The sequence below is a fragment of the Lissotriton vulgaris genome, chromosome 4_1, assembly GCF_964263255.1.
Source record: "Lissotriton vulgaris chromosome 4_1, aLisVul1.2, whole genome shotgun sequence".
NCBI classification, from domain to species: domain Eukaryota; kingdom Metazoa; phylum Chordata; class Amphibia; order Caudata; family Salamandridae; genus Lissotriton; species Lissotriton vulgaris.
Genome location: NC_141691.1, coordinates 1,059,811,234 through 1,059,836,952, shown reverse-complemented (window position 1 = coordinate 1,059,836,952; position 25,719 = coordinate 1,059,811,234).

The following is a 25,719-nucleotide window of genomic DNA, read 5'->3' as shown; positions in this document are numbered from 1 at the left end:
ACGTCCGGTGCGCATGCGAAAAATAAGAATAGTCCCTATCCGTGGGGTGCAGTTTACGCCAAAGGTCATGCAGGTCCAGATCAGCGAGCTGAGCCTTCCCTGTCTGTGAATGTTCCCCAGTTTGCGGGTTTCTCTGCGCGGACCTATCTAGCGTAGAATCAAAAACCAGGTTCAGGTCTCCCCCTAAAACGATGTGTCTGTCCTGGGAGGCCGTCATATCCACCAGTGCCGAGCCTAGAAAAACGTTCCTGGTGTTCATTCGGACTGTACAAGGAGCCAATGGAAAACGTCATGCCCCCCAACTTGAGGCGGTATGCTAACAGCCTCCCTTTCTGTTCTGCGAGTTTGTACAGCACCTCTCCCCTGAAGGAACTCGATATCAATATGGCTACTCCCGCCTTTTTAGAAGTAGTGGAGGAGAATAACTGCGTAGGAAACTTGCGAGAGCGCAGCCTGTGACAGTCTTGTGCTAACAAGTGGGTCTCCTGCAATAGACAAATGTCCGCCTGTGTCCCCTCCAACAGAGACAGAATTGCCCTTCTTTTAACTGGATTGTTTAATCCCTTAACATTAAGGGTCGCCACCTTAAGCGTCGCCATGTTCGTGAAGGCCAGTGTGCGCTAAGCAGCAGGAACCCACTCGGGCAGGACAGGTCACGGGGTGGCAGCGCAAAGGTGCTCTAGTGGAAAAATGCAAGAATGTGTAAGGCACTGGACGGTATCCTCCCTTCCCCCCAACTTTCCCCGAACCAACCCCACGGCAACAGGCCAACGATCCCACCTCCCTCCCCCAACTAGTGCAACCCAATGTCCCAGTCATGTCCCAGAACGGACAAGTCCGTGGAAAGTACTTAAAGTGGACGTCCGGCCACTCGTTCTTCCCGCCTCCCCCCACCCCCCCTTCGACCCCAAACCTGCTATCTTCAGATGCTATGTCCTTCTCCCCCCCGCAGCGTTCCTACGCCGTCAGGGCCACGCCGTTCGTGGCAGCAGAGTCCTTGGCCGCCTCCCTCAATGCGTTGGCCATTTCGGCCCTGATGGTGGGTGAATCCGGCCTCCCGGCGCTAGCCACCGATCGCCTTCTCGCTGTTCTCCGCCATCCACCTCTGTCTGAGCGCCTCTGGCTCGGCGTCGCTCCATCTTCCTCCGTCGCTGTGAGTCCCAGGACCTCACATATCTCCTGCAGGGAACGCAGTTGGTGCATCGTGCCGTTCCAACGAAAGATGAGGCGGAAGGGATGCCCCCAAGTATACGGTGTTTCATGCTCCCTCAGGAAGTCCGTCGCAATCTTGAAGGCCCTGCGTTTTTGCAGCGTGATGGCAGACAAGTCCTGAAACAGCACGACGGAGACTCCTCTGAAGCTTAGCGGTTGCTTTTTGTGCGCCTCCGCCATTATGCGCTCCTTCACGGGGACATCAGGTAGGTAGGCCAAAATGTCCGGTGGAGGTGCCGTCGATTGTCGCTGACGGCCAACTCTGTGGGCCCTATCGATCCGGATTGGTAAGTCCGCCGACTCACCCAGGATTTCCCTGAACATGTCCCTCAGGTAGCCGGCAATATCAGTCCCCTCTTCGGCGGATGGGACCCCCCGAACCCGTATGTTATTCTGCCTCGACCTGTTCTCCAGGTCCTCATTATGCGCTTGGAGATCCACGTGTTGTTCCCGGAGGCGGAGTACCTCCTGCTGTAGGTGAACAATCTCCTCGTCCCTCCGTTGGGCTGCCATCTCCACCGTTTCCATGCGCTCACCCAGGCCCTCCACTTCTCTGCGTACCTCTCGCACCTCGCTGGCCACCTCCTGTTTCAACGTCTGGAAGTCCTCTTTGAGCGAGCTAAAAAGGGCCTCCATGAAAGATCTTGTGACTGGGGGCTCCCCCCCAGCTGGGTCTCCTGAACCTCTGGAGGAGCTCGGTGACGGCTGTGCTTTATCCCGTTGTTGTTGGGCTCTGCTGAGCATGTCCGGGAGCATACGATCCCCCTTCTTTCCGCCCCGACCGCTCCCCATCTGCCGTCCGTGGATTGTAGCTCACCACTCGATGAAAAGAGGGGTTCAAGACTTCCGATAGCAGGTACCGTGTCGCTGGGTCCCCACGTATGGGGCCGATGCGGCTAGGGTGAGGCTCCAATACCTCAGGGCCTCCGTCCGCCTCGTCCCCTCGAGGACAAAATGGCGGCCGGGCGTCGCCGTGTAGATCCTCCTTCTCCAATTTCCAATGTCCAAACAACTACACAGTCCCAAGGCTTCAGCAGTGAGTCCGCTTGGAGACTTCCCGGTCCTTATTAGTGCCAACCGTGCTGCACCCTTGATCCACACTCCTTCTTGAGCGTCATTCAGGGCCGGGGAGCGCGTAGCAGCTTGGGCCGCGACCTCAGGGCTTTGTCTCCTTCGTCTCCTCGGGGACAAAATGGTGGCCGGGCATCTCCAGGAAGACCCTCCTTCTCCAATGTCCACTGATCACGCTCCCACACAGTCTGAGGGCTCCGGCAGTGAATCCTCTTCGAGATCTCCCGGTTCTTTGTAGGGCCAACCACGCTGCCCCCTCGATCCGCACTTCTTCTCGAGTTTCAGTCGGGACCGGGAGGCACGTGGCCCCCCAGGCCGCAGCCGCGGTCCCGAGTGTCGCTACCCCCATCCAGCGACCACCTCTCTCCGTAGCGTCCCCTGCGGGCTCCTCGTCCTTGTCATCGGCTTCAAAGTCACAGAACCGCTACAGGGTTGCAAACAGACGTGTCGCTGTCCAGCTGAGGCCTCCGTGCCGGGGTTAGCTGTAGGGCTCCGTCCTCGGGTCCCCTCCTCCAGCTGCTTGCGCCTGCCTCGACTCAATGGCACTTCGCAGTCAATCCGCTATCGCCCAAATGGCCTCTTATATCAGCACCCGGGACCTAATTTTGTCACCCGTGCATGCACCAAGGCTTCCGCTACCCGTCCCGTGGCCGCTGTGCTCCAGCGGGGGGAGAGAAGCTGCCGAAAAAGGGCTCGGGCCTAGTCGGGCCGGAGGAGCTGCGGGAAGAAGCGTCTGCTCACTCCGCCATCTTGGCCACGCCCCCGCGCACACATATTTTTTTTAAGTTTAATAAGCTTTATTAGGTCATAAAGAAATCGATAACATACAGTAAATGCCTAATAAATAACAATGCATAGGGAATATTATAAACAAAGTTTAACAGGCAAGAATCGTAGTAGGAAGCTATTTATGTTTTTAGGTGAAGGAAAGAGAGGGGGGGGGAGATAAAATATATAAATATTCATAACACAAGCCACAAAATAAGTGTCAGTGTTATTTTCCTAAGAAGTATAGTTCGAAAAGGAAAAAAGAAAAACAAAGGGAAACAAGAACCTAGTGAGAGAAATTTCATTAAATATTTAGAGGGATAAGAACAATTGAAAAAAGAAAAGAGAGAAAGAAAGTTGATTTAAAGGGGTTGGAAATTTTCAAAACGACAGTGAGAGACATTATTTATTGAAACCTTATTTAAAAATGTAGTTAATGGTAACCAAAAAACATCTCTATTTACATTTGCAGAATACTCAGAGTCATAAGCAACATCTAACCTGTGATATTGACAAACAGTATTCCACCATGGCCGAAGTGAGAGTTTAGTCAAACATTTCCAATTAATCGTAATTTGTTGAAACGCTAGAGCCAACATAAGATCAAACAATCCTCGTTGATAAAAAGGTATGGAAAGGAGTTTAGACAAGCTTCCCATAATGAGAATTTCATTGAACATAGATGTATGTAACAGAAAATTGTTAGACAACAGGAGGTCATGAGAAAAAGAGATGGGAGAGATCTGCTGATGGAAAGTCACAGGACCAACATTTCTTGTTATCTGAGTGTGTGAAGTTAGCTATGGAGATGGGAATGAAGTATAATCTGTGATATAGAAAGAACGTAGACTGAGTGGTAGAAGCGGATCTTGAGATCCTCAGCGACCGGGCCCAAATCCCATTCCATATATCAATGCTCCATTGAGAACCGAAATCTGATTCCCAATCAAGTTCCACTTTAGTTTTGTCTCGTTCTGGATTAGTAGCATAAAAGAATTTATAAATTAGGGAAGCTTTTGGAATTAAAATTAATATTTTAAGGAGAGAATCTTGAGTAATAGGAGTTTCATCTGAAGGAAGGGAGTAAAAAATATTCAGAAGTAATTCCATTAGAATGGAAAATGTATGCAGAAAGGAAAGCGGACAGTTAAATATGGCCTGAAAATCAGGAAAAGAAGAGGGAGAAGATCCATTGAATAAATCAGTAACCGAAGTGATACCCTTAGCTCTCCATGAGGCCCAGTAGAGAGGTCTGTTATTTATAGTAATGAGATTATTATGCCATAAGGGAGAATGTAAAAAGGGGTTCCTGGTTATACATTTTGGTTGAAAAAAGGGTCGAAGTAAAGAGCAGGTGTGTTTAAATAATGGGAGAGATGTGAGGGTATTTTTTGCAGTGAAAGAATGAACTTTCTTAGTCGAGAAAGGAGTAAATAAATGTTGTTCGATAGTAACCCATATAGGAGTGAAGGGTAAGGATTCCGTGTGAAGCCAGTAAGATGCTTGCTTTAAGGTAAAAGCTTTATGATATAACCGAAAGTCTGGGAAGTTTACCCCACCTACAATCCTTGGCTTTCTAAGGTGAAATAAAGAAATTCTGGATTTTTTATTTTTCCACAAAAATTTGGCAAGGATTGAGTTCATTTAAAACAAAATAAGTAACAGGGATACATTATAGAATCATTGAGAAATAGTATAGTAAAATAGGAGTAATCCTCATCTTTATGGAGTCGATACGGCTCCACCCGGATAGAAAGAGAGGATTCCAGGAAGAAAGAAGCTTGGAAATACGGTCTAAAGCTATGTTCATGTTCAATTTAACCGAGTTAGAGATAGAGTTGGAGAACCAAATACCAAGATATTTAATTTTAGAGCTGTTCAAGAGGAAGCCAGTAGAGTCAAATTGCTGTTTAAGACAACATTTTGTTATTGGGAGAACTTCAGTTTTATCAGAATTGATCTTGTATCCTGATACCGTTGAGAAATCAGCAATTTCTTGTAATAATGAAGGAATAGAAGAGTCTGGATTTGAAATGAAAAGTAAGATATCGTCTGCATATGCAGATAGACAGTTAAAAACTTTTCTTTTTAATCTGCCCCACTAATCCCAGTTCGGCCCCTCTGCAGGTCCCTGGTTATTCTAGCGCTTGGACGCCTTCGGGCAGCAATTCGCGCTCTATAAATCCACATCCATTCCATTCCATTCCATTCCATTCCATGTTGATCTCCATATGGGAATCCAGAAATAGATGAATTTTGACGGATACATGAAAGAAAAGGTTCTAGAGAAAGAACAAACAGAAGGGGGGAAATGGACAACCCTGCCTAACTCCTCATGGAGTGAAAATACTGCGAGATTTGGCCGTTTACAATGGTAGAAGCAGAGGGAGTAGAATAGAGAAGAGAGATAAGGGAAATTAATTTAGTACCAAAACCATCCCATAAAAAGGACCAATCTACTCTATCAAAGGTCTTTTCTGCGTCAATGGAAATCGCCCCAAGAGGAAAGGATAAAGAAGAAGCTTTATTAAGTACATGAAAGAATGGACTCGAATTATCAGAAGTCAGCCTACCCTTTACAAATCCACATTGTTCAGGAGCTATTAAATGAGGGAGGAAAGATTCTAGACGGAGAGATAAAAGTTTAGCAAAAATGTTATAATCAACGTTTACCAGTGAGATGGGACAGTAATTTTTGCAGAGTTTGGGATCCTTGCCTTCCCAATGGATGAGACAAATGGAAGCTTCTAAATAGGTACCACTCGCTGCTCCGACAGAACAGAAATGTTGGAAAAGATTAAAAGGTTTTGGTAGTAGTAGTTTAGAAAAATTAAGATAAAATTCTACAGAGAAACCATCAGGGCCTGGAGATTTATTTTTCTTTAAAGAATTTAAGGAGGAAGAGATTTCCTGTGGTGAAAGATCCGTGTCTAAAGAGGCAAAATCTAAATCAGAGGCAGAAGGAGGGGGAACAGAACTAAGGTAGTCGTGTATAAGTGCGTCTATGGGAGGGGATTCAGGAGTATATAAAGTACTATAAAATTTTGTGAATTCAGTTAGTATATGTTTATCTTTAACCCCTTCGATGCTCATGACGAGCTCAGCTCGTCATGAGGCACGGTTGAGCTGTGCTTATGACGAGCTGAGCTCGTCATGAAACTATAGTATTCAAATAATGTCAGCACAGGAGGGGAAAAGTCACAGCAGCCAAGGTTTTAAAGAGGAGTTTGCCATAATTGTATTGAATGGAGTCAAACAATGTTTTGTCTTTTGTAGATTTTAAATAATTAGCAAGAAGTGAACCCGTTTTATTGCGACCCCCATAATATCTGGCACTGCTAAGAAGCATAGTAAAGGAAGCCTTATCCGTAGAGATTTTGTTTAATTCCATCTTAGCTTTAATTAGTTACTGAAGAGTAGTGTCTGAAGAAGAAGTGTAAAACCGATGCTCTAAAAGCTTAATGTAAGATAAAAGAGTTGTATGTTTTTTAGAGGATAATTTATTTTACTTGGATACAAAGTCTATAATAAACCCACGAGCAGTCGCTTTGAAATTATTCCAAACCAGAACAGGAGACACAGATGTATTTTTATTAATAGCAAAGAATTCTTCTGAGAAAGAAATGAAAGAAGAGGAGAATATTGGGTCTTATAAAAGATAATTGTTAAATCTCCATCTAGACATTTTGGAGTGAGTGTGAAGTAAGTCGAAGTCAACTATTACTGGAGCATGATCATAAATCAAAATGGGCTCGATCGAGGAGGATACAAGATTTTGAGCTAATGACTTAGAAAGAAATATATAATCAATCCGGGATAAAGAACCATGAGGTGGAGAAAAAAAGGAAAATTCTGACAGGTCTGGATTACACAATCTCCAGGCATTAACCAATTGAGTCTGTGTAATTGTGTTGAGGAATTGTTTGTGGGTTTTAAGCGGAATAAAACGTACTTGGGATATGCGATCGACAAAAGGGTCTAAGACTTGATTGCAATCCCCTCCAAGTATGAAACATTCATCTTTATTTTGAAAAAACTTGTCTGTAACCGTAGGCCAAAAAGAGGAATCTGGCTGAGTTGGACCATAAAGATTAAAGACAGTAAGAGGAATATTGTTGACTAAAAGTTTAACTAGAATCCACCTGCCATCTGAGTCAATATCTTGCGTAACAACAACACATTTCAATTTCTTGTGACATAGGATAACAACCCCATTCTTCTTTGTGTTGGTAGGGGAAACCAGTACTGAACCAACCAACTACGTTTAAGTTTGAGAGCTTCAGCCTCGAACAAATGTGTTTTTTTGCAATACAGCTAAATCTGTTTTATATGAGGCTAAGTGTGAAAGAATTCTCCGTCTCTTAATCAGATGTTATTTGACTGCCGCAGTTCTGCCAAAAGAGACTACATTTCTTGTATGCTTGTACGGAGGGTGCAGTGGGAATCAAATCAGAGCACACTTGGGGCATTTCCGGGTGAGCGGTCTAGTCGCTCAGGCCGCGCTCCAAAATCCCTATTTAAAACTGAAGCAGAGCGGACGCGGAGTCGGATGTTATTTGACTGCCGCAGTTCTGCCAAAAGAGATTACATTTCAGACACTGTGAATAGCAACAGCAGTAAGAGGCTAAAAGCAGTGATTATTTTTTAACAAATAAGGAAACTGATTTTAAACTGTGTAAATTTTCATTTCACTTTTTACCTGCTCATTTGTGCATGGTGCATCTCAGCTTTCCCTAGTCACCCCGGTCCGTCACGGCAAGTGCCGCTTGTACAGAGGGTGCGGTGGGAATCAAATCGGAGCACACTTCCGGTGCAGGGGCATTTCCGGCTGAGCGGTCTAGTCGCTCAGGCCGTGCTCCAAAATCCCTATTTAAACCATGACGGAACGGAAGCGCGCAGCGGGCACGCCGCAGGCACGCCGAAGGCGCACCAAAGGCAAGTCCGTCTGCGCCCGTCCGCGCATGGCCCATGCCTAGGGCCAGACTCCCTGCTCCAACCTACAAACAGGATGCCAGAATAAGGTACAATAGTAATGACATACTTAAACTGCGAGTTACAGAACACACAAGAGAGCAGACCAGATCTAGGGGGTGTGTACTAGCAGCGGTGACCGTGTGGCACCGTGGTGGATGCGTGAGAACATGATGTTGAAGACAAAGAGCTGTTGCAACTAAAGGCTAAGACAATTCCCATCAGACCACCCATGTGGTGGAGTTTACGTCATGTGGGACTTGCTAGTCTTACCTTCCCAAGTCCGACCATGTAGTGCCGGTGTGGGAATGAATATCAAAAGTATAATCATGATGTGCATCCTAAAGTGATGTGAAAAATGTGCAGTGCCCAAATAATAAACAGATGGATAAAATGAACTACCCTGACCTCAGAAAACGTTTCATAAAGAGGTCGGGTGTCAAGATTAAAAACACGCCCAGTAGCAGGACTACCTTATGGCGCTGTGCAGTATGGTCTGTAATGTGGTCGACATGTTTCAGCCGTTAGGGCAACTAACCCGGCTTTCTTCAGGACCTATTGATAACGATTGGCTACTGCAACTGTCTACTAAATATTTGTGTGAAGAGAATGACAATCACAAGAGTGTACTAGAAAAGTTACACTTATATCAGGAACTTGTATACTTAAGTGTCCACAGATGGGAAAGAGGTATATCTTCTTCCCAGCTTTGTGTGGGTGATGACCTCACCTCACCCGGCAACCGCTCGGGAGTATGAGGCCCCGCTCTATCCGTCGGTGCCCGGGAGTAGAACGAGCGGAAGTGGAGGCCAATAGGTCCTGAAGAAAGCCGGGTTAGTTGTTAGTCATGTTCTCACGCATCCACCACGGTGCCACACGGTCACCGCTGCTAGTACACACCCCCTAGACCTGGTCTGCTCTCTTGTGTGTTCTGTAACTTGCTGTAGGGGAGTGAGCAGACAGGTCATTAAACATTCCCCTTGACCCTCCACACACCCTTTTTGTTTCTCAATACTTAAACTGCGACCATCCTCACACTGCCCAAACCTAAATATGTAGACCGAAACTAAAATTTTCCCAAAAATGCTCACACCCTCTGAACACCACCCAGAATTGTGCTGCATCACAGCAAACTTCTCAGGACAGTCGAGAGAAAGACAAAGTTATAAAAGCTGCCTTGATTAATGCACGGTCCCTGGTGAAGCACAACTCAGACACGGCCATTTTAATCGAATCCCACGCTTTAGAAATACTATTTATCACGGAAACCTGGGCGGACGAAGCCTCCAGCATAGACCTGGCACTGGCTCTTCCAGGGGAATACTCTACAGTTCGGGCAGACGTAATAGGAAAAAGAGGGGGCGGGTTAGACATCATTTATAAAGATGAGCTTCAGGCAAGAGGATCAGCTTCGGGTAGCAACCTGGACTGCAAGACTCTATCCTTTAATATTGTGATCACTAGAAATTATGCCTTTAAGGCCTCCTGCTTTACAGACCCCAAAAAGCAAAAACCCTCCTGACACAGTTTCTCGATCCTTTCTTAGAGTCCAGCCTAAAAGAGGGGGACTACACCATACTGGGGGATTTTAATCTTCATCTAGAGAAAAACGCAGATAGAGATACCCTGCTTATCACTCAGACCATGGCCGGCTGCTCACTGACACAAAAGGTCCAATAGAGTACCCATTCCGCCGGACATACTCTGGATGGTGTATTTTCCTCCAACACTAATCTAACAATTGGGGAAATTATTCCAGTACCTTGGTTGGACCACAAAGTCATTAAGTTCTCCCTGACAATTAAGCAAGCCACAAGGTCAAGGCCTACGCAAACAATACAGTACACATACCAGGACTGGGACAAATTGAATATCCCCTATCTGCAGGAATAACTGGAGCAGACGACCCCCAAACTAAACATTGACTGTAACATAGCTAATGAGCAAATAAAAACCTGGATCAAATCCGCAGTCCAAAAAGCTGCCCCCATAAAAAAATCTAGCTCTAAAAGAAATAAGATCTCAGAACCCTGGTTCTCAGAGAAACTAAGACTACTAAAACAGACTTGTAGGAGGGCTGAAAGTAAATGGAGGGCCAACTACGGAGAAGGGGCTAAAAAAAATACCGGAGGACTCTAACCTCCTATTAAAAAATTGAACCTGGAAGAAAAATCTTCCTACTATGTAAAGAAAATTAATGATGCCAAAATTCCTGCAAAGAGCTGTTCTCTACAGTTAAAAAACTGACCAGATCAGAGGCCAATATCCAAATGGAGGAAAGTACAGTATTCTGTAACACATTGGGGCAATTCTTCGTTAACAAAGTAAAGTCAATTTATGAATCTGTTAGACCCACCAATATCGGCACTGCTTCACAATCAAGGATCCTCCCCTACCATTGTGGGTCAAGAGAAACCGTAGATTCAGGGTTCAGATTTACAACTCCATCAGTAGATCAGGTACCACAAATAATTCTGGAAACTAGGTCAGGGGGTATCACAGACCCGTGTCCACCAAAGATCTTCCATCTGTTCCCAGAGATCCTAAGCAAACAACTCCAGACACTTTTTGATAATATACTACAGGCAAGCATCTTCCCCGATGTATGGAAAATGGCATCTGTCACACCACTGTTGAAACAGCCTAATCTGGATCCCTCAGATCCAGCCAATTATAGGCCAATATCAAAAATACCATTCCCGGCAAAAGTACTGGAAAAGATTCTAAACTCACAATTCACAGGGTTCCTCAGGTCCTCTCACGCCCTAGACCATTCGCAGTATGGGTTTAGGGAAGAACGCGGGACCGAGACAGCATTGATCATGGCAGTAGAAGAGCTCAGGAGTGTGTTGGACGCAGGCGGGAAGGCTGCCTTGATTTTATTAGATCTGTCAGCAGCCTTCGACACTGTTAACCATGACACACTCCTGGCACGCCTCGCTGATCTAGGGGTTCATGGTTCTACCCTTGCTCTGACTGCATCCTTTCTCAAAGATTGAACCTTTACTGTCAAAATAGGGGAATGTACTTCCAAATCCTTTAAATCTCCATGGGGGGTACCACAGGGCTCCTCTTTGAGCTCGAACCTTTTTAACATTTACGTAGCCCCATTAGCCTCTATTATCCGAAACTGTGGGTTCCTTCCAGTCTCCTACGCCGACGACACCCAAATAGTGGTGTCCATCTCCAATAACACTGATGAAATGGCAGAGAGGTTTAGGAAATGCATGGAACTAGTCAGCGTCTGAATGCAACAAAATTGCTTAAAATTACACAGCGAAAAATCTGAGGTAATGCTATTTAGCATACAACCTAACAGCTGGTCGCAGAAATGGTGGCCGGACAGCCTGGGCTCATGCCCACTACCAGTGGATAAAGTCAAGAATCTGGGCTTCGTCCTTGACGATAAATTTACATTTCTAGCCCAGACAAACAAGTTGACTTCATCGGTGTGGTACACCTTAAAGATGATAAAAAATCTACTGCCGTTCTTTCCCGTAGAGACCCGTAAAGCCTTGGTAACCATGCTAGCCCTCTCAAGGCTGGACTACAGGAACGCCCTGTTTGCAGGGATGCAGAAGCAGTTAATGCTAAAACTTCAACAACTACAAAATACAGCAGCTAGGCTGATTTTGGACGTCCCAAATATGAACCAGTAGCCCACAGACTCAGGAGTCTGCACTGGCTCACAGTCGAGAAAAGGGTGCGTTTCAAATCAGCCTGCCTGGCATATAAGGCCCTTCATGGGATTGGTGTCCACTTTCTAAAACAGAACTTAAAACAGTATGAACCCATAAGGAATCTCAGATCTAGCAATGAAAACTAATCAAAATCCACAGATTTAAACAATTGAGATGGGGGGGGAGAAGTTTCCTGCAGCACGCAGCTAAGACCTAGAATCAGCTACCTCTTTCCGTAAAGAATAGTCCTTCACTTCTAGCGTTCAGAAAGGCTGTAAAACCCTGGCTCTTCTTGGAGTAGCCTCCCTTTCTAGCTTTGCAGGCTTCGACTCTGTACATCTGATCCAGCGCCAAGACGCCCCAGGGCATTCGTGCGCTCTGCAAGTCCTTAAATCAAAATCAAATCAATCTAAATCAAAAAAATCTTAATAGGGTTATTGAAACCCTTTACAGTCCATGTGATTATTCTGAATGAAATAAATACATATTAGATATACAACAATTTGATTTTACGCAGAAATGGAATTCAATATAAAATGATAAACAAGCATTCAGAAATTGAAAAAGAGTAAACATAAGGAATACATTGAGACAAGATAGAATGAGTAAAAGGAAGAAGATAGGTGTAGGATAAAGAAGAATTAAGAACATAGAAAATTCCTGCAATAATAAAAAGAGGAATTAAAAAAACAGTAAAGAAAGGGAAGATATGAGAGGAAATAAAAAGAATCAAGCAACAACAGGTAAGAGAAAAGTATGATTATAAGAGAATAAGAAGGAAAAGGAAGGAAATGGAAAGATAGAGGAAAGACAAGGAGAGACAGTACATATCCAAAAAGAATGACTGATAAAACATACCTGAGGGAATCAAAGGGAGATACAACGGGGCAAGAACGGCACATAACAAGACAAACCACCCAAACCAAAGACATCCGGATCGGGACGGGGAGGAAAAGGATAAGGACCTTACGGGTTGATAAGACAAACTAACCTATAGGGAAATACAAAGGAAATAATTAACACTGAGATGATATAAAGAAAATTGAGTATCAGATAAACACATGACAATATATATAAGAAACACGAACCACTAATGCGATTTAGCATGAATAACTTTCAGAGAAAAGAAATAACCACATAGTAAACAATTATTAGTCAATAATAAAGTCAACTAAGAACAAAACTATGACATGACTGTAAAAATGGCTAAGGAGTTAGAATATGAGGAATGCAGGAAAGTCAACCATCGGAAAGACCAGCAGTGTCCATGGCAGTTGCAGTATTAGAGTGAATACATTTCTTAAGTTCCGCTGGGTCTTGGAAGGACCTAGTCTGATTTTGGTATGTCACCTTGAAGATGCAGGGGTGAAAAAGACCATATCGAGCACCAAGAGATCATAGATGTTGCGCAATTACGAGAGTCACTCCAGTTGTTTCCTCTTGAAGCCGCAAACTCCCAACTCTCTAAGGGATCAGCCAACGCAGTCAGGATGAGCACTCTGACTATGTCAACTTTTCCACAAGGGAAAGGGGAAGTGGAGAGAGAAACAAACAAGCAACCACAAACACTGGTTCCAGCTGTTGTTTCTCTTGAAAGTGTTCTAGTCGATGTTTTGGTCTCACGTAATTCTGATTTCACGTAATCCAGTAGTACAGTGCACTAGATTAGCAATTCTCTTGTATTACAATACAATCTGTATTAATTAATGTTTTCATCACTTCTAATACTGACCATTATACATATCGGCCCTTGTTCACACTTTACTGAGCTCAGTGCAGCCACTAGCTGTAGACTGTCTCCTTCAAACAAAATGAGATTATTCAATACTGTTCTTAATACCTTGTTTATTAGTATGTTAGTTCTTGGTTAAATAAGATTCACTCAAGAAACTCATGCACATACCTGAAAACCTCAGTTTGATATCCGCAAAAGGGAGTTCTGTAATCATAAAAGAAAAGAAGAAACAATACCAGCAACCTACACTTTTGGTAACTTGCTAAATGGTAAATATACTAGATCTAATCCCAACTTCTTGTGATTGAAGATTGTCTAGAAAACTATTACAGAAGAACTCAATGTTTCTTGCCAAGGTTTGTTTAGAGAATCGAAATTCACAAATGCAATTGTTTAGCCAAAGGTTATTTAAGTAAGTGATATTCTCTGGTATCTAGTTTGTCCTTGACAAGGCTTGTTTAACTTCACAAACCTTCTAAAACGACTTAGAACTTTCACTGACATCAAGATTGTTTTTTCCAAGGCTTGTTTTGACTGAAGGACGCTCAAAAAACATTACAATGTTTGTCTAATTAAAGTCTTACTGTCCTTTTTCTCTTTCAGCAATGTCTCGGGTTCTCGTCGAGGAGGGAGTGTCATCGGGTGGGGCTTCACCAGCTTTCACCAGCTTCGCAGATCTCCAGAGTTCTCGATGGCTTGGTCCTGCCGACGGGAGTCAGGTAACAGGCGGCGACCCGGAGGCGGGTAACTGGTAAAGGGGCTTGAAGTCTGCAGCGGGAGAGGGGGCTAGAAGGGAGGAGCGGGAGGGGACTTGAAGTAAGGAAATGGACGGGAAACTGAAGTCAGGAGCTGAGGCAGATTGGGACTGAAGCGCTCGTCATAACTGCAGCAAGAGACGAAGCGCTGGTAAACTTGCGAGCAGTCTTTAAATAGTCTTTCCACACGGAGCTTCACTCATTAGCATATTCCTCACGTGGAAGCCTCCCTTTAGACCTTCACGTGTTAAACTAGAACATTGTTACAATGGGTGTGTCTCAAGAAGCAACAACAAGCATTGACTAAGGCAACTAAGCAATACTGAAGGCAGCAATAAACAAGCATTGTCTAGGCAGCAAATAACAATACTGAATGCCATCATTATAAAACGTTTCATATTGCCATCTACAATTTACAGGAACATTAAAACAGAATCATTGCATTACAGGATTACGTGGGTAAACCAGTTGCAGTACATGCACCCTTAACAGCCCCCCCCCCCCCCCAAAGGTCGCCTCACAGGTCTGGGCTTATCTGGATGGAAGGCATGAAAAGACCTGACGAGTCTGGGGGCGTGCACATTTCTTTCAGGTTCCCAAGATCGCTAGGAAGAATCATATCCCTTCCAGTCTATAAGGTAATACAGACGACCCTGGACTCTTTTCGCATCTAAGATGGTCTTACCTTCATACTCTAAATGATCACCAATTATCACTGGAGGTGACGGGTTGTCGGGTCGAGTTGTTGGGTCATAGGGTTTCAGAAGGGACACATGAAACACCGGGTGAATGGCATACTCCTCCGGTAGAAGCAATTTAATAGATACTGGATTCAGAATGTTCTCAATCTGGAAAGGCCCTAAGTATCTCGGTTTCAGTTTTCTGGGACCTTCTAATTGAATGTTTCTTGTGGATAACCAAACTAATTGATCTTCCTTGTATAAAGGTGATGGTATTCTATGAGCATCTGCAGATTTTTTCATGGTTATTTTGCTCTTGATCCAGTTCTTTTTTGCCTTCTCTTGAATCTCCAACAAAGAAGTTAACCTATCTGTCACAGCTGGCATGGTCTGTTGGTTTTCTGGTAACAGAACGGGGAGAGATCTGGGATGTTGACCAGTTAAGAAATAAAAGGGTGAACAACCCAAAGTTGAATGCAAGGTGTTATTGTATGAAAATTCAGCCCAAGGTAAAACTTCATCCCAACTTGAGGTGAGGTAGCTAATAAACAACGTAAACCTTGTTCCACATGCTGATTTACTTTTTCTGTTTGGCCATCTGTCTGAGGAAGGAAGGAGGAAGACCAGGCTAATTCTATTACTAATTGCTTACTGAGCTGTGACCAACATTTTGATACGAATTGAGGGCCTCTGTCAGAAATAATTTTGGTTGGAACGCCGTGAAGTTTTACAATTGTGGATAAAAATATTGTACTGAATTTTGCTGCTGTTGGTATTTTTTGCAATGGAATAAAATGTCCAATTTTTGATAACAAATCTACCACTACCAGAATAGTTGGGTAACCATTGGATTTAGGAAGATAAGTTATAAAATCTAAATCAATAGTGTGCCATTGCTGTGGAGGAATATTCAAAGGATGAAGCAATCCCATAGGAGCTGTATGTAAAGCCTTCTGTCAAGTGCAAACGGTACAAGTCTTGATGTATTGCTGGATGACAGGAAAAATTTGATCCCACCAGAAATAACGCTGACATAATTCCAGAGTTTTATTTATTCCTGGATGTGCTGCAATTGCCAGATCATGATTCCATTGCAGTACTTTATTCTGTAAGTCTCTAGTTGGAATGAACAATTTATTGTTGTGAAAGAAAAAACCCTCCCTGATTGTATTATTTTTCTTAGATAACCACTCCTGTATATTTTGAGTTTTTAATTCTTCCTTAATTGAGTCAAGAAAGTTTTCTGAATGTGTTACCGCTACAATTCTTTCTTTTGGAAGAATACTTTGTAGCTCTCTAACCTGATTTGAATTCTTTTCGCAGACTAATCGTGAGAGGGTATCTGAGAGTAACTGTTTGTTCCCTGGGCGATATGTGATTATAAAATCAAATTCACTAAAATATTGTAACCACCTCATTTGTCTGGGGGTGAAAGCTTTTACTGTAGAGTAAAATTGCAAATTTTTATGGTCCGAATAAACAGTGATAGTATGTTTAGCCCCCAAAAGATGATGTCGCCATTCTTGGAATGGCTGGCTGGCTGGGATCGTTCGTCCGCATGGTATTAACATCATTACCTATGCGGATGACACCCAGCTAGTGGTCTCCCTTGTGCAAGGGAACAACGGCCAACCACAAACCAATCTAGCGACATGCTTGGAGGAGGTCAAGAGCTGGATGACCATGTCCTGCCTGAAACTCAACGATGATAAAACGGAGCTCATGCTCCTAGGCCCCGCAGCCCCTTCCACCGTGGATCTGTTATGGCCTCTGAGCATGGGCGCTCCTCCCACTCCCAGAGATAACATAAAAAGCCTGGGAGTGTGGTTGGACAAATCGTTGACCTTTAATACCCAGGCAACCAAGGTCTCGGCGGTCTGCTTTGGCCTCCTTAGGTCAGTCAAAAAAATCCTTCCTCTTCTCCCTTTTGAGGCCAGGCAGATAGTGATCCAAGGACTAATACAATCCCGCCTCGACTTTAGCAACTCACTGTACCTCGGGGCTCCGGAGTATAGCCTACAAAAACTGCAGCGAACACAAAACTGTGCAGCCCGCACTCTGCTGGGACTCCCACGCAGAACCTCGATAAGACATGGCCTAAGGACCCTACATTGGCTTCCCGTCAGGGACAGAATAAAGTATAAAACTCTTTGCATCGCCCACCAAGCCTTTTGGAAGACAGGCCCAGAAATTAACCATACTCTAATTCTCCCCTACCAGCCCAATAAGTCACTTCGCTCCTCAAACACCTTCTTGGCAAAAGTCCCTAGGATCTACAGAGCCAGATCAGGAGGCCGCTCTTTTGCCTACAACGCGTCCAGACTGTGGAACACTCTTCCAGGTCATCTGAGAAGCAACTCCAATCTGTCAAGTTTCCGCAAACAGCTCAAGACCTTCCTGTTTAACTAATTGGACCTCTCCTGGTTTGCCTCTCTGGAAGACACTGTTCTAGTTCAGCGCCTGGACGCCTCAGGGCAACTGTTGCGCTATATAAAATTGCTTTTCATTTCATTTCATTTCATTTCATTCATTTCATTTCATTTCATTTCATTGGAACACATCTTTAATAGCTAAGAGTTCACGTTCTGCGATAGTGTAATTCTGTTCAGCTAACAGTAACTTTCTAGAGTGAAAGGCTATTGGATGTAAATGACCAGTTTCAGGGTCTTTCTGAAGTAGCACTCCTCTAATCGCGGTTTGAGAAGCATCTGCTTCGAGATAAAATGGTCTGTCAGGATCTGGATGGACCAAAATTGGGGCTCAGGTAAATACCTTTTTTAACAAAGAGAAGGCTTTATCTGCTTCTTCAGTCCAAGAAAAGGTTTTTCCTTTCTTTAATAACTGGGTGATTGGTGTTACAATTTCAGAAAATTTCGAAATGGAACGCCTGTAGAAATTTGCGAATCCTAGGATCCTTTGTGTGTCTTTTATTGAGGTTGGAATTGGCCTGGTTAAAATTGCATCAACTTTCTTTGGATCCATATGGATTCCTTCTGGTGATAGACAGTATCCCAAAAACTCCACCTTGGTTGCATTAAATACACATTTTTCAAGTTTGGCAAATAAAGAGTGATCTCTTAATCTCTGTAAGACAGATTGAACATGTTGAACATGATCTTCTGTGTTTTTTTAATAAATCAGGATGTCATCAATATATACGATGCAACAGACATCCAGCAAATCGTGTAATACCTCATTTATGAAGTATTGGAATGCTGCTGGAGCGTTGCTAAAGGCCAAAAGGCATAACCGTATACTCAAAGAGGCCAAATTTCGTGCGGAAGGCAGTCTTTCACTCGTCGCCTTCCTTTACACGAATCAGATGGTATGCGCCTCTAAGGTCCAATTTAGTATATATACTGGAACCTTTAACCTGATTGAGTAACACTGGAATTAGAGGCAATGGGTATTTATTTTTCATGGTTGCTTTGATGACTGCGCGAAAATCAATGCAAGCTTTTAAGTCCCCAGTCTTCTTCGCCACGAAGAAGAGGGCCGCCGAGACCGGAGAAGTAGAGTGACGAATGAACCCTAGATCTAAGAGTTCGTCCAAGTACTTTCTCAAATAATCATTCTCAGGTTCAGTCAGAGCATAAATTCTGCTGCATGGTAGAACCACTCCAGGAATTAAATCAATCCGACAATCATGAACTCTATGAGGTGGAAGTTTAGTAGCCTTAACAGGATCGAAAACATCAGAGTAATTCTGATACTCGATGGGTAATGTACTGACCTCGGAATTCAATGTGGCACAAAAAAGGGGCATCACCGGATTTTTGGTTTCTTGGTAACAATGTAATTTACAATAAGAAGATTCTAAGGTAACTGTTCTTTTAATCCAATCTATTTTGGATTATGTAATTCCAACCACGGAATTCCTGGAATGACTCCAAAGGTAGGTGTGTCAATAAGATCAAAAACCGTATTCTCAGTATGACCGTTGTCAGATACTATGGTTAATGGTTCTGTATTAAATCGTATGAGACCTGAAGATAATGCTGAGCCATCGACAGCTCTTACTAGTTCTGGCTCCGCCTTAGGAACCATTACCAAGTGCAATTTACGGGCTAATTCCAAGTCAAAAAAGTTCCCGGTAGCTCCCAAATCTAGAAGCACTGGAATACGGTGTCTTTGTTGTGAAGATAAAATAAAAACCATTCGTATAGTAAAGTGTTTAGGAATATGAGTTGTTACATTAGTGGTACAAAAGGGGGTGGTGATGGACGGAGCATCTGAATCAATCAAACACTCACACCCAGTCAAAAGATCTGGGTTTAATCCATAACCGTTCTTTAGCTCACTCTGCCACCCCAGTTCAGATACGGCTATATGCAAATCAGTCTGACCCTGTGCCTCATGGGAAAAGTCCAGCCCGAACTGCCAAGCCATGTCTTCTCTGGACCGGAATCAAGCTTCCGAGGACCGGTTTCTGGCATTCCAGCCGTCTTCTGCCCGGCTTGCTTGAATCCAGTGGCAAAGTGAGCAAGGGACTCATGTCTGAGCAAACCCTGCCACACTTATGGCGGCCAAAAGCGGTACAAAAGGGGGTGGGGAGGGACGGAGCATCTGAATCAATCAAACACTCACACCCAGTCAAAAGATCTGGGTTTAATCCATCACTGTTCTTTAGCTCACTCTGCCACCCCAGTTCAGACATGGCTATATGCAAATGAGTCTGACCCTGTGCCTCATGGGAACAGTCCAGCCCGAACTGCCAAGCCATGTCTTCTCTGGACCGGAAACAAGCCTCCGAGGGTCGGTTTCTGGCATTCCAGCCGTCTTCAGCCCGGCTTGCTTGAATCCAGTGGCAAAGTGAGCAAGGGACTCACATCTGAGCTTACCCTGCCACACTTATGGCGGCCAAAAGCGGTACAAAAGGGGGTGGTGATGGACGGAGCATCTGAATCCATCAAACACTCACACCCAGTCAAAAGATCTGGGTTTAATCCATCACCGTTCTTTAGCTCACTCTGCCACCCCAGTTCAGACATGGCTATATGCAAATCAGTCTGACCTTGTGCCTCATGGGAACAGTCCAGCCCGAACATCCAAGCCATGTATTCTCTGGACCGGAAACAAGCTTCCGAGGACCGGTTTCTGGCATTCCAGCCGTCTTCAGCCAGGCTTGCTTGAATCCAGTGGCAAAGTGAGCAAGGGACTCACGTCTGTGCATACCCTGCCACACTTATGGCGGCCAAAAGCGGTACAAAAGGGGGTGGTGATGGACGGAGCATCTGAATCAATCAAACACTCACACCCAATCAAAAGATCTGGGTTTAATCCATCACCGTTCTTTAGCTCACTCTGCCACCCCAGTTCAGACATGGCTATATGCAAATCAGTCTGACCTTGTGCCTCATGGGAACAGTCCAGCCCGAACATCCAAGCCATGTATTCTCTGGACCGGAAACAAGCTTCCGAGGACCGGTTTCTGGCATTCCAGCCGTCTTCAGCCAGGCTTGCTTGAATCCAGTGGCAAAGTGAGCAAGGGACTCACGTCTGTGCATACCCTGCCACACTTATGGCGGCCAAAAGCGGTACAAAAGGGGGTGGTGATGGACGGAGCATCTGAATCAATCAAACACTCACACCCAATCAAAAGATCTGGGTTTAATCCATCACCGTTCTTTAGCTCACTCTGCCACGCCAGTTCAGATATGGCTATATGCAAATCAGTCTGACCCTGTGCCTCATGGGAACAGTCCAGCCCGAACTGCCAAGCCATGTATTCTCTTGACCGGAAACAAGCTTCCGAGGCCTGGTTTCTGGCATTCCAGCCGTCTTCAGCCCGGCTTGCTTGAATCCAGTGGCAAAGTGAGCAAGGGACTCACGTCTGAGCATACCCTGCCACACTTACGGCGGCCAAAAGCGGTACAAAAGGGGGTGGTGATGGACGGAGCATCTGAATCAATCAAACACTCACACCCAGTCAAAAGATCTGGGTTTAATCCATCACCGTTCTTTAGCTCACTCTGCCACCCCAGTTCAGACATGGCTATATGCAAATCAGTCTGACCCTGTGCCTCATGGGAACAGTCCAGCCCAAACTGCCAAGCCATGTCTTCCCTGGACCGGAAACAAGCTTCCGAGGACCGGTTTCTGGCATTCCAGCCGTCTTCAGCCCGGCTTGCTTGAATCCAGTGGCAAAGTGAGCAAGGGAGTCACGTCTGAGCATACCCTGCCACACTTATGGCGGCCAAAAGCGGTACAAAAGGGGGTGGTGATGGACGGAGCATCTGAATCAATCAAACACTCACACCCAGTCAAAAGATGTGGGTTTAATCCATCACCGTTCTTTAGCTCACTCTGCCACCCCAGTTCAGACATGGCAATATGCAAATCAGTCTGACCCTGTGCCTCATGGGAACAGTCCAGCCCGAACTGCCAAGCCATGTCTTCTCTGGACCGGAAACAAGCTTCCGAAGACCGGTTTCTGACATTTCAGCCGTCTTCAGCCAGGCTTGCTTGAATCCAGTGGCAAAGTGAGCAAGGGACTCCTGTCTGAGCATACCCTGCCACACTTATGGCGGCCAAAAGCGGTACAAAAGGAAGTGGTGATGGACGGAGCATCTGAATCAATCAAACACTCACACCCAGTCAAAAGATCTGGGTTTAATCCATCACCGTTCTCTATCTCACTCTGCCACCCCAGTTCAGACATGGATATATGCAAATGAGTCTGACCCTGTGCCTCATGGGAACAGTCCAGCCCGAACTGCCAAGCCATGTCTTCTCTGGACCGGAAACAAGCTTCCGAGGACCGGTTTCTGGTATTCCAGCCGTCTTCAGCCCGGCTTGCTTGAATCCAGTGGCAAAGTGAGCAAGGGACTCACGTCTGAGCATACCCTGCCACACTTATGGCGGCCAAAAGCGGTACAAAAGGGGGTGGTGATGGACGGAGCATCTGAATCAATCAAACACTCACACCCAGTCAAAAGATGTGGGTTTAATCCATCACCGTTCTTTAGCTCACTCTGCCACCCCAGTTCAGACATGGCAATATGCAAATCAGTCTGACCCTGTGCCTCATGGGAACAGTCCAGCCCGAACTGCCAAGCCATGTCTTCTCTGGACCGGAAACAAGCTTCCGAAGACCGGTTTCTGACATTTCAGCCGTCTTCAGCCCGGCTTGCTTGAATCCAGTGGCAAAGTGAGCAAGGGACTCCTGTCTGAGCATACCCTGCCACACTTATGGCGGCCAAAAGCGGTACAAAAGGGGGTGGTGATGGACGGAGCATCTGAATCAATCAAACACTCACACCCAGTCAAAAGATCTGGGTTTAATCCATCACCGTTCTCTATCTCACTCTGCCACCCCAGTTCAGACATGGATATATGCAAATGAGTCTGACCCTGTGCCTCATGGGAACAGTCCAGCCCGAACTGCCAAGCCATGTCTTCTCTGGACCGGAAACAAGCTTCCGAGGACCGGTTTCTGGTATTCCAGCCGTCTTCAGCCCGGCTTGCTTGAATCCAGTGGCAAAGTGAGCAAGGGACTCACGTCTGAGCATACCCTGCCACACTTATGGCGGCCAAAAGCGGTACAAAAGGGGGTGGTGATGGACGGAGCATCTGAATCAATCAAACACTCACACCCAGTCAAAAGATCTGGGTTAAATCCATCACAGTTCTTCAGCTCACTCTGCCACCCAAGTTCAGACATGGCTATATGCAAATCAGTCTGACCCTGTCCCTCATGGGAACAGTCCAGCCCGAACTGCCTAGCCATGTCTTCTCTGGACCGGAAATAAGCTTCCGAGGACTGGTTTCTGGCATTCCAGCCGTCTTCAGCCCGGCTTGCTTGAATCCAGTGGCAAAGTGAGCAAGGGACTCACGTCTGAGCATACCCTGCCACACTTATGGCGGCCAAAAGCGGTACAAAAGGGGGTGGTGATGGACGGAGCATCTGAATCAATCAAACACTCACACCCAGTCAAAAGATCTGTGTTTAATCCATCACTGTTCTTTAGCTCACTCTGCCACCCCAGTTCAGACATGGCTATATGCAAATCAGTCTGACCCTGTGCCTCATGGGAACAGTCCAGCCCGAACTGCCAAGCCATGTCTTCTCTGGACCGGAAACAAGCTTCCGAGGACCAGTTTCTGGCATTCCAGCCGTCTTCAGCCCGGCTTGCTTGAATCCAGTGGTAAAGTGAGCAAGGGACTCACGTCTGAGCATACCCTGCCGCACTTCTGGCGGCCAAAAGCGGTACAAAAGGGGGTGCTGATGGACGGAGCATCTGAATCAATCAAACACTCACACCCAGTCAAAAGATCTGGGTTTAATCCATGACCGTTCTTTAGCTCACTCTGCCACCCCAGTTCAGACATGGCTATATGCAAATCAGTCTGACCCTGTGCCTCATGGGACCAGTCCAACCCGAACTGCCAAGCCATGTCTTCTCTGGACCCGAAACAAGCTTCCGAGGACCGGTTTCTGGCATTACAGCTGTCTTCAGCCCGGCTTGCTTGAATCCAGTGGCAAAGTGAGCAAGGGACTCATGTCTGAGCATACCCTGCCACACTTATGGCGGCCAAAAGCGGTACAAAAGGGGGTGGTGATGGACGGAGCATCTGAATCAATCAAACACTCACACCCAGTCAAAAGATCTGGGTTTAATCCATCACCGTTCTTTAGCTCACTCTGCCACCCCAGTTCAGACATGGCTATATGCAAATCAATCTGACCCTGTGCCTCATGGGAACAGTCCAGCCCGAATTGCCAAGCCATGTCTTCTCTGGACCGGAAACAAGCTTCTGAGGACCGGTTTCTGGCATTCCAGCCGTCTTCAGCCCGGCTTGCTTGAATCCAGTGGCAAAGTGAGCAAGGGACTCACGTCTGAGCATACCCTGCCACACTTATTACGGCCAAAAGCGGTACAAAAGGGGGTGGTGATGGACGGAGCATCTGAATCAATCAAACACTCACACCCAGTCAAAAGATCTGGGTTTATTCCATCACCGTTCTTTAGCTCACTCTGCCACCCCAGTTCAGACATGGCTATATGCAAATCAATCTGACCCTGTGCCTCATGGGAACAGTCCAGCCCGAATTGCCAAGCCATGTCTTCTCTGGACCGGAAACAAGCTTCTGAGGACCGGTTTCTGGCATTCCAGCCGTCTTCAGCCCGGCTTGCTTGAATCCAGTGGCAAAGTGAGCAAGGGACTCACGTCTGAGCATACCCTGCCACACTTATGGCAGCCAAAACCGGTACAAAAGGGGGCTTGGCAGTTCGGGCTGGACTGTTCCCATGAGGCACAGGGTCAGAGTGATTTGCATATGGCCATGTCTGAACTGGGGTGGCAGAGAGGGCTAAAGAACGGTGATGGATTAAACCCAGATCTTTTGACTGGGTGTGAGTGTTTGATTGATTCAGATGCTCCCTCCATCACCACCCCCTTTGGTACCGCATTTGGCCGCCATAAGTGTGGCAGGGTATGCTCAGACGTGAGTCCCTTGCTCACTTTGCCACTGGATTCAAGCAAGCCGGGCTGAAGACGGCTGGAATGCCAGAAACCGGTCCTCGGAAGCTTGTTTCCGGTCTAGGGAAGACATGGCTTGGCAGTTCAGGCTGGACTGTTCCCATGAGGCACAGGGTCAGACTGATTTGCATATGGCCATGTCTGAAGTGGGGTTGCAGAGTGGGCTAAAGAACGGTGATGGATTAAACCCAGATCTTTTGACTTGGTTTGAGTGTTTGATTGATTCAGATGCTCCGTCCATCACCACCCCCTTTTGTACCGCTTTTGGGCGACATAAGTGTGGCAGTGTATGCTCAGACGTGAGTCCCTTGCTCACTTTGCCACTGGATTTAAGCAAGCCGGGCTGAAGACGGCTGGAATGCCAGAAACCGGTCCTCGGGAGCTTGTTTCCAGTCCAGGGAAGACATGGCTTGGCAGTTCGGGCTGGACTGTTCCCATGAGGCACAGGGTCAGACTGATTTGCATATAGCCATGTCTGAACTGGGGTGGCAGAGTGGGCTAAAGAACGGTGATGGAATAAACCCAGATCTTTTGACTGGGTGTGAGTGTTTGATTGATTCAGATGCTCCGTCCATCACCACCCCCTTTTGCTACATTAGTGGCATACTGAGAGATCTTTGAAATTGTGTCTCTCGAAGAAACGACCTCTACTTTCTTCGAGGATTCTAGTTTTCTGACTGAGATTGAGGAACTGTTTCTATCACTAAGGTCTTTTTCTTGACTGATTTAATTGAACAATCCTTAACAAAGTGTCCAGGTTTTCCACAATACAAGCATAAATTACCCTTCCGGCTGCGTTCTTTTTCTTCTGGAGTTAAGGGTCCTTTTATACCTCCTATCTGCATTGGTTCGACTGAAGAATTTTTATCTTCAGACTCTTTTTTCTCGATTCGAAAATGTAGGTTTCTAACGTCACTTTTGGTTTTCTCATTTCTACATTCTCCTAATCGATGATCTAATTTTATGACTAGATCCTGAAGTTCACCAAAGTCATTTGGCAAATTAACGATGTGTGCAAGAGAGTCTTTCAAATCGTCTTTAAGGCCTCTATAGAATAAGGATATTCTTTTCTCCTCGGGCCAGTGTGTCTCAACTAAAAGCCTATTAAAGGTTGTAATGTAAGAGATGAGATCCTTAGAACCTTGACGGAGACCCAGAAGTTCATTATCAGAGGCCTGAATAAATATGTGTTTAGCAAATAAATTGGACATGGCAGTTTTGAAATTCTGCAAATTATGAAGCAAAGGATCATTGTTGTCTACCAATGGCATGGCCCAGTTGGCAGCCACCCCTCCTAAGTATGAAATTATGAAAGCAACTTTAGTCGTATCAGTAGTAAAGATTTGAGGTTTGCACATAAAGTG